The sequence below is a fragment of the Phyllobates terribilis genome, unplaced genomic scaffold (genome assembly GCF_046119375.1).
Source record: "Phyllobates terribilis strain yellow unplaced genomic scaffold, ASM4611937v1 Scaffold_2__4_contigs__length_985480577, whole genome shotgun sequence".
Taxonomy (NCBI): Eukaryota; Metazoa; Chordata; class Amphibia; order Anura; family Dendrobatidae; genus Phyllobates; species Phyllobates terribilis.
In genome coordinates this window covers 437,428,335-437,438,833 of record NW_027362762.1, presented here as the reverse complement: position 1 = coordinate 437,438,833, position 10,499 = coordinate 437,428,335, and positions in this window count along the sequence as shown.

The window sequence follows — 10,499 nt, the reverse complement described above, 5'->3', positions numbered from 1 at the left end:
TCGATAATACAGTCTTTTTCTCCTCAGGCACGCAATACCCGTTTGTGGCGGGTTGGTAACGATCCTGCCGACTACGCCCAAGTTGACGCGCCCCCTAGGCCTGTGTTGTGCGTGCACGTGTGTGCGGGGAATACCCGGAGCCGGATCGCTGGGGGTTGTAGTCTCCGTGGCGATGACCCGGTCCGTGCCCAGGGTGGTCAATTCAGTGGCAGTCTTATTAGTGAGATAATAGTCTGACTACGCCACCCGTGGATTGCGGTCAGTGGGGGCCGCCGCTGCAAGGCAGACCGCTGAGGCCGGTGTTATGTGTGCAGCTAAGAATGGGATGACTCCCCACGGGAGAAGTATAGCCTCAGGGCAGTTAGTGTGGATGATGGGAGTGATGGTGCACGAGCGTCCCAGCACTGGTAGTGCTGGTGCGGCAAAGAAGCACAGAGACGTGTGGTTGCAGTTTCCAATGCTTTACTCACAGTTCTTTACTGGTCCTAGTCACCTCGGTACCAGCGGTGACTGCCCAAGCCGTGCTGCGTCCACCAGGCAAGGGGCTCGACCAACTCCCAGGCAATTCCAGAGCGTGGCACAGGGCTCCCTTCTCTTCCCTTCTCTGGCCGTGCCCCACCAGTGACTCTACATTTGTCCGGCTGCCTCGGGCCTTCTCTTGGTACGCTGATCTCTGCGTCCCTGACCCTATGTGGTGTGCCTTCCTGGTAGGTGTAGTGAGGGGTCGCACCGAGATATAGTCACGACCGCCGGTCTTTGGCTGAGGATTAGTCGCCTCCACCAATTTGGGATCCGGTACCCTGTTCTGCCAACCCGTCACCCGCAATCTCCTGGGCCTATGGGGTTCCTTCTTCTCTCGTGTCTCTGCGCCTCTCTTATTGTGCTGTTCCTTGTTTCCTTTCTCTTCTGTTCCTGTTCTCTCTGCTGTTTCTGGCCTCCACTCCAGGCCTGCCTCGTGGAGCTGGGCCCAGACTGAGCCACAGCTCCCTGTCAGCCCTCTCTGGCTGAACTCCTCTCTGAACAGACTCCCCGGACTGAACTGACTAACTGTCCTAAGATGGTGCCCACCTTATATACCTCCCTCTATGTGTGAGCCCAGATGACTAGCAACAAATGGGCTCCTACCTATGCCCAGAGACCCACCCCTATCTGCTCCTACACCACTGGGTTTTCCTTCCCCTCCCCACTCCAGCCAGGGACAGATGCTGTCGTGCCTGCACTTCTGTCTAGTGGGAGCACCGTTGAGCTGTCCCTCGGAAATGGGGTGTGTGTGGTGCATGCAGCCTACCGAGTCCTGGTCCACAATCCATCCTTACCTGGGAGTGGAATATCACACCTCTGGTTTGAGGTGCAATACCCCTGTAGCAGCCGAGCCCTCGGGGTGCTACATTTATTCCGATACATATGCCCAGTTCCATGAGTCATATAAACAGCTCCTCTGATTGCAGAGACTTGTGCCATGTTAAATGGACTCTGTTCTGCTGGTTTGAACTGCATTTTGGAAAGAGCCAAATGGAGCCCCAGGCTTGGGGGGGTATGGAGATACGGGGCTTAGTGGGTGCTCTCGTCTGCTGGCCCAAGACCGCATGGACCAGAGCTCATCCCATTGAATGCCCGCTCTCCTTTCCCGTGGGCATAATATTACTCAGACAACACATCAATTCAAGAGTCAATGTTCAGACAGTAGTCTATGTTTCTTGACCTACCTAAGAAAAACACATCAATTCAAAAGTCAATTTTAAGGCTCATATGAACAATAGTCTATGTCTCCTGTCCTACTGAAAACATCTTAATTAGCCGGACGTGATAGGATAACAATCATCCTTCTCCTGGTCCTTGGTCCTTGGCTTGACCTGGGTAACTCCTAATCGACGAGAACCGACTCGTATTGATTGCGTCCACACATGGCATCCTCCGCATCCCGTGCAGGGCTGGCGTCAGCACCCGGTGCACCCAGGCAAGTGCCGGGGCCCTGAGTAGGCGGGGGGGCCCACTTGCCGTCGGGCACCCTGCCACGCTATGGGACCCGTGAGCGGAGGAGAGCGGTGCCAGCGCCCGCTCCCCCCGCGCTTGCTCAGGGCCCTGCACCCGGCGCAATACTTACCTCTCCCCCGTGCCTCGGCAGCAAGTCCTGCATCCTCCTCGGCTGCTGCACTGTGACGTCTCAGATCAGAGGGTGTGGTGACGTCTTTCCACCACGCTCTCTCCTGAGCCGTCACAGCACAGAGCAGGAAGACGCCGGCGCGCGTGAGGAGTCCAGAGCAGCGGCAGCAGGTGAGAAGCGAGGTGAGTATTTCATTTTTTTTATTGTATGGAGGCATGGGGCATTATATGGTGGGGTGGGGTGGGGGGTGTGACATCCTGCATGGGGCATTATAAGGGATGGGGGGGTGACATCCTGCATGGGGCCTTATAAGGGGGGGTGACATCCTACATGGGGCATTATATGGGGGGAACAGCCTGCATGGGCATTATATGGGGGGAACAGCCTGCATGGGGCATTATGTGGGGGGAACAGCCTGCATTGGGCATTATGTGGGGGGAACAGCCTCCATGGGGCATTATGTGGGGGGAACAGCCTACGTGGGGCATTATGTGGGGGGAACAGCCTGCGTGGGGCATTATGTGGGGGGAACAGCCTGCATGGGGCATTATGTGGGGGGAACAGCCTGCATGGGGCATTATGTGGGGGGAACAGCCTGCATGAGGCATTATGTGGGGGCACAACCTGCATGGAGCTTTATATGGGTACCAGTATTCTGTATGGAGCGTTATATAGGGGCCAGTATCCTGTATGGAGCATTATATGGGGGCCAGTATCCTGTATGGAGCATTATATGGGGGCCAGTATACTGTGTGGAGCGATTCGCCGGTTTCTGAGCTATTGTAGAATTTACAATAGATATCACTCATGTAATGTAAGAAGTGAAATCTTCGGCATTGTACTATATATATATTTCTCTGCGGTATCTGTGCATCATGAATCGTGGTATGTGTTAAAGGGGCCCACTGAGAATCTTTTGCCCAGGGCCCACTAAAACCTGTAGCCAGCCCTGATCCCGTGGTTCTTGGATCAAATCCGACCGAGTGTCAGTGGCCTGGTATTCAATGCGTCAAAGCTGCACATCTGTAGTTGCCATTTCTTGTTGTGGTCATACATCCACTTTGGTCCTCTTCCCAAGGCTGAGCAGGTGGGGTTGGACATGGTAGTGTCCGAAACCTCCTGTGTATGCCTCAGTTATGATCTGCTGGGTCTGTCTATATGCCTCCCTGGTTGTGGAGCCCTTGGACAGTGTCTACGAACACCAGTCCCCTGCGGCTCCCCTGGATCAACCAGGCTGAGTAGTATCCCACTGCTGCCACCAAGTGGGTAGACCTGGGGGTCAGTGGGTGCTCTCGTCCGCTGGCCCGAGACAGCATGGACCAGGTTCAAGTAATAAATGTCTATATGTTTAGAACTTTAAAATTTAAGTCAATTATTTTCTCACATAACAAACCTGAACCCCCAATAAGATGTTGAAAAATTAAGTAATTCTTGTGTATATCACTCAACGCTGCTGATATCAAGAGGGTGTATAGTCTGTCATAAGGGGGTATGAAATGGCCTATGACTCGGTTTATATTATGGCCTGTTACACCGGGTATACAGTTATGGTCAAAGTTTACATAATTTTTCCTTTCTTGGCCTTGTTTCTGAGAATATGAATGATAACAAGAAAACTTTTTCTCCACTCATGCTTATCGGTTGAGTAAAGCCATTTATTGTCAAACTACTGTGTTTTCTCTTTTTAAATCTTAATGACAACCAAAAACATCCAAATGACCTTGATCAAAAGTTCACATACTCCAGTTCTTAATACCGTGTATTGCCCCCTCTAACATCAATGACAGCTTGAAGTCTTTTGTGGTAGTTGTGGATGAGGTTTTTTATTTTCTCAGATGGTAAAGCTGCCCATTCTGTTTGGCAAAAAGCCTCCAGTTCCTGTAAATTCCTGGGATGTCTAGCATGAACTGAGCACTTGAGATCTCCCCAGAGTGGCTCAATGATATTGAGGTCAGGAATCTGAGATGGCCACTCCAGAACATTCACTTTTTTGTGCTGTAGCCAATGACAGGTCGATTTGACCTTGTGTTTTGGATCGTTGTCATGTTGGAACATCCAAGTACGTCCCATGCGCAGCTTCCGGGCTGATGAGTACAAATTTGCCTCCAGTATTTGCTGATAATGTGCTGCATTCATCTTTCCTTCAACTTTCACCAAGTTTCCTGTGCCTTTGTAGCTCACACATCCCCAAAACATCGGCTATCCACCTCCATGGTTTACTGTAGGAATGGTGTTCCTTTCATCATAGGCCTTGTTGACCTCTCTCCAAATGTAACGTTTATGTTTGTGGCAAAAAAGTTAAATTTTGGTCTCATCACTCCAAATTACCTTGTTCCAGTAGTTTTGAGTCTTGTCTCTGTGCTGTTTGGCATACTGTAGGCGAGAAACTTTGTGGCATTTGCGCAGTAATAGCTTTCTTCTGACGACTCGACCATGCATTTCTTCAAGTGCCTCCTTTTTGTGCATTTTGAAATAGCCACACTGCTAGTTTTCAGAGAGTCCTGAATTTCAGCTGATGTTATTTGTGGGTTTTTCTTTACATCCCGAACAATTTTCCTGGTAGTTGTGACCGAAATTTTTGTTGGTCTACCAGATCGTGGTTTGGTTTTTAAAGAGCCCCTGATTTTCCATTTGTTAATCACAGTTTGAACGCTGCTGACTGGCATTATCAATTCCTTGAATATTTTTTTGTATCCCTTTCCTGTGTTATACAGTTCATCTACCTTTTTCCCGTAGATCCGTTGACAATTCATTTGCTTTCCCCATGACTCACAATCCAGAAATGTCAGTGGCTGGATGAAAGATGCAAGAGTCTGTCTGGATCCCAGAAACTCACTCAGCTTTTATGCATACACACTGATTACAAGCAAACAGGTCACAGGTGAGGATGCTACCTTTAGTAGCCATTAAAACTCATTTGTGTCAAATTCTGTGCATGTTATCAGGCCAAAATCACCAGGGTATGCGAACTTTTGATGAGGGTCATTTGGATGTTTTTGGTTGTCATTAAGATTTAAAAAGAAAAAATACAGTAGTTTGATTATAAATGGCTTCACCCAACCAATAACCATGAGTGGAGAAAAAGTTTTTTGTTATCATTCATATTCTCTGAAACAAGGCCAAGAAAGGGAAAATTCTGCCGGGGTATGTAAACTTTTGAGCACAACTGTATACCCGGTGTAACAGGCCATAATATAAACCGAGTCATAGGCCATTTCATATATTATGTATTATGCATCTGTATTATGGCCTAGACCAATTTATACTCTGGGGTATAAATTGGCCTAAGCCATTTCATACACCCTCATGCCAGATTATACCCCCCTTGATATCAGCAGCGTTAAGTGCCTGCCCCTACCCCTTACTGTCTGATCACGGTTCTGCCTTGACCCTCTGTACCTCCTGTTTTGCCTCTGACCCTTCAATCAGCTGCTGTAGGTCTGGGGACTATCCTGGAGTGGCACCTGGTGGCTACTCTAACGGCCAAGCATATCCTCACCATCAGAGGTTCTAGTGAAGACCGGGTAGCAACTTAGTTACCCTCCAGGGTAAGCCTGGCCAGTGGTGCAGTGGGTCGAATCGACACCCACCGCCATCACAATCCTTCGCCCCTATAAAGGAATCTGCACTTACACAGGGGCCCCTGGGTTGAGGACACAGAATAGGCTGCTGGACCAAACTGGGAGCAAGAAGGGTCATCATTTGAGGTTGGTACAATAATTAGAAGCAAGCAGGTGGTCAGAATATGAGCCAATGTCAGAAAAACTGAATAATCAGACTAGCTGATTCAGGTAAGCTGAACTTAATAACTGGCAGTGTGGAACAGAAACAAAGGAACAAGCCCTGCCAGTGTTTAATCAGTAGGGAGCAAACACAAGCTAGAGACAGAAGTAACCCTAACCCTAGACCAGTGATGGCGAACCTATTAGAGACCGAGTGCCCAAACTGCAAACCAAAACCCACTTATTTATCGCCAAGCGCCAACACAGCAAATTAACCTGAATACTGAGGTTTTAGTTTAAAAAAACAACTCCTACAGAGAGCAGGCGAGGGCAGCATAGATCAGCCACAAGAAAGGAGCATGGGTATGAGACTGCAGAAATAAAGAATGTGCTCACCCCCATCTTGGTACATGCCCCCAATCCTTGTATATATGCTGCCCTTCCCCAATCCATGTATATATGCTGCCCTCCCCCAATCCTTGTATATGCTGCCCTCCCCCAATCTCTGTATGTATGCTGCCCTCCCCCAATCCATGTATATATGCTGTCCTCCCCCAATCCATGTATATATGCCTGCCTTCCCCAATCCATCTATATATGCTGCCTTCCCCCAATCCATGTATATGTAAGGGGGAAGACCGGGGTGTAAGTACTTTCAGAACAAGGGATCCGGAACTGCGGGGCCGTGCCTCTGGTTGCAGGGGGAAGACAGACTGCGAGCACAGGAGTCAGGTGACCGGGAAGCTGGGGGCATGTCCAGAGCCAGAGCTCAGGGGTCAGCTGGAGGCGTGTCTAGGAAGAGGGAGAAAAAGGAGTTTTGCGTGGGAAAGCCGGCAGTTGACAGTGGGAGTCTAGCCCGACTAGAGGGAGAAGAGACGCAGGGTCCGTGGAGCCGAGCAAGTGAGGTGCAGTGTTATGGACTAGGCGCTCAGCGGGTCAAACCGGAGACCGCCCGCTGCTGCCAGAAGACGGAGCATTGTTTAGGCGGGGAAGCCGGAAGAAAACAACGCAGGCATCAGCCAGCAACTGCCTTGTTGGGAACAAGAGTCAGCTAAGTGTAAAACTGCCGATTACAACCGTGTCGACTCTGCTACATCTAGCCAAAATGTGAATTGTCGTTTATAGTCTGTTACCTGCTACTCCCCTTGTTGTCCCCATATTTCCCCATATTTCCCCTGTTACTCCCTGCATGGAGATTGACCCTGTTACAGTAAATCCCCCTTGTTTATTAACCCTGTACTGGCTGCTCTGTGTTTCTGTGTCACTGCATCTAAAGTACCTGTGTTACATATATATGCTGCCCTCCCCCAATCCATGTATATATTCCTGCCTCCCTCAATCAATGTATATATTCCTACCTCCCCCAATCCATGTATATATGCTGCTGTCCCTCAATCCATGAATATATGCTGCCCTCCCCCAATCCATGTATATATGCTGCCCTCCTCCAATCCATGTATATATGCTGCCCTCCCCCAATCCATGTATATATGCTGCCTTCCCCCAATCCATGTATATATGCTGTCCTCCCCCAATCCATGTATATATGCTGTCCTCCCCCATTCCTTGTATATATGCTGCCCCCCCATCCCCCATCCTGCGGGCACCGCTGTTCATTGCGTATAAAAAATCAAACCATAATAAACACTCCTACTCACCTTCCTTCCTCTCTCGTGCCGCGTCCTCTCCTGTATCCTGCAGCTGACTCCAGTGTCCTAGCGACGGGGCCGAATTACGTAACTACCATGCGCCCAGTCGCGTGTACGCTGACGTCAGCTGCTGCTGCTGGCCTCTGATTGACAAGCAGAGTGTATTGCGGCGCACAGGCCTGGCAAGTTTGTGCGAACTGAGAACGCACATCTAGCTGAAGTGGAGGCTGGCGTCGGCACTCGGCGGGCTCAGAGTCCTCACCTGCCGGGCCCCGTCCCAGTCCGCTAGTGCTGAGGCAATGGCGCGCGTGCCCTTAGGGAGGGCTCTGCATGCCCCCTCTGGCACGCATGCCATAAGTTCGCCAGCACTGCCGCCGTAGACAGTACCATAAGTCCCAGGGCATACACAGAACCGCTGTATTATTGACGCATGACACCTGCAGCCAAGGTCCGGCGTCGACCCATGACAGAAACCGTTATAGAGGAGGAAGTCATCTACACTAATGTCAAAGTGTCCAAAGTTGATTACTACAACCCCTGGCAAAAATTATGGAATCACCGGGCTCGGAGGATGTTCATTCAGTTGTTTAATGTTGTTGAAAAAAAAGTAGATTTTAGACACAGCTGACTGTGAACAACCAACATCTTTTGCAACATTGCGTGATGATTTACCTTCTTTTAAGAGTTTGATAATCCTCTCCTTTGTTTCAATTGACATCTCTCATGATTCATGTCAGTCCACTTGGTGCAACAGCTCTCCAAGGTGTGATCACTCCTTTTTAGATGCAGACTAACAAGCAGTTCTAATTTGATGCAGGTGTTAGTTTTGGAAATTTACAGGGTGATTCCATAATTTTTTCCTCAGAATTGAGTGATTCCATAATTTTTTCCCTCTGCTTGGTCTGAAAAAAATTACCCTTACTGAGTACCACATATTTTTTCTTGATTTCTTTTAGTGTTTCTTAAAGCCATAAAGTTGCCATTTAAAATGACTTTAGTTTTGTGCCATGTCTGTGATCTGCTTTTTTTCAACAACATTAAACAACTGAATGAACATCCTCCGAGCCCGGTGATTCCATAATTTTTGCCAGGTGTTGTATAGTAAAAAATGCATAATAGGTAAGTTATAGACATCTCCATGACAGAAGGACACAGACACATTAAATGATATAACATAATATATAATATTTTTATTAAAGATGTCCATGCCATGTGAAGTGGCATCATTATGACACTGTGATATCATTTAAAGTAGATGTCTTGTGCTTGTCAAGGTTACATTCTAATACAAGAATTCCATTTGGCACTTATCTGCAAAAAAGGTTTTCTGGGATTTTTCAATAGTTACCAAGAGTAGGGAATGTTAGAAAATAAAAAAATAGCCTGCTACTCCACAGTTGCTGCTTTAGTGGTCCAGGCTAGTTCTGAAGTGATGACGTACATCAGACAAACATGTCCAGTGCCACTGGTTGGCTCTCCTTACCACGCCAATGAATAGTAAATGAACAGCTGCATCCAATAACATAAGATCCAAATTCTTTGGTTTCTCAAAATTGCTCTATTATATGTATTCACATCATGCAATAAGCACCTCATTCTATTTAATTTCATGTGCGAAAAATAAATATACAGAAAAATGTCCGTAGGTAATAAAGTGCTTCAATTAATCTATGTTTAATCCAAGATCGTAAATAACATGAACATGCACAATAGGTATACAAAGGTAACTAGCTTTTACTTATCTTCATAAATGTGGAATAAAATATAGTCCATATTAAAAGAAAAACTTCGAGCTGCAATCACAGATAGGGCTTACAGAGACATCGTAAAGGCAAGGACAGGAGTTAGTGTGCACATGAAATGAAATAGAATAATGTCCATTTTGTATGTAAGATGTGAATGTATATAACATAAGCAATTTTGAAAAACCAAAGACTATGGCTCTTATGTCAGGGTATGTGCACACGATGCAGAAATGCTCAGGATTTTTTCCTGAGCGTTTCTGCATCTCTCTGGCAGGAAAAAACGCATGCGGATTGTACATGCGGTTTCCTGCCAGGGACATGCGGAAATGAAGCGGTCTTCACTTTCATTTCCGCATGCGGGTTGAAAAAGCGCTTCCCAAGCGATTTTAGCATCACTTGGAAAGTGCTTGTCAACTTCACACTATATAAATCCATGCAACCGGCATGGATTTATATAGTGTGTGAATGTCAAAAAATAAAAAATAAATCTATACTTTACCCTCTGATGGCCCCCGGTGTCCTGCTTCATCGGTCCCGGCTGCCGGCAGTGAAGACTTTAGGACCTTCCGACGTCAGCGTCACGTGACCCGTCACATGACTCTGACGTCAGCGAAGGTCCTTCTTCATTCAACCGCGAAGTGCGCGGGAAGCCGGCAGGACGCAGCGCGGGCCGTCAGAAGGTGAGAATATATATATTTTTTATTTTATTCTTTTTTTTTTAATGGTACCTGGGTCTGGATGAGAGTTCTCTCATCCACACCCGGGTACCATCCGCACATTAGACCGCATGAAAAGCGCATCAACATATACAGTGATGCGGATTCCATGCGGTCTAATGCAAGTCAATGGCGGCAAAAGAGCAGCGTTTCCGCAAAATTAATTGACATGCTGCGGATTTTTGACCGCAGCGTTTACGCTGCGGAAAAATCCGCATCATGGGCACAGTACATGCGGATTTCCATTGGGGAACATTGCTGCCCTTCTACCATGCGTTTTTCATGCGTTTCCGCGGCGTTTACGCAACTGCAAAAACGCCGCGGAAACGCATGAAAAACGCATCGTGTGAACTCAGCCTTATTGGATGCACCTGTCCATCTTTCACATGCCCACTGGACACAGCAGTGACGTTTGCAAGTATAGCATGAGTCCGCTGTGGCTATCGGCTGCATTGGTTACATGAATTATGGTTGAGACATAATACTGCAGAACTGCAGGGGGGTAAGTAATGTTTATTTCTTTAGCATGACCTACTGTTTGGCAACATTTGAAAAAACCCTGG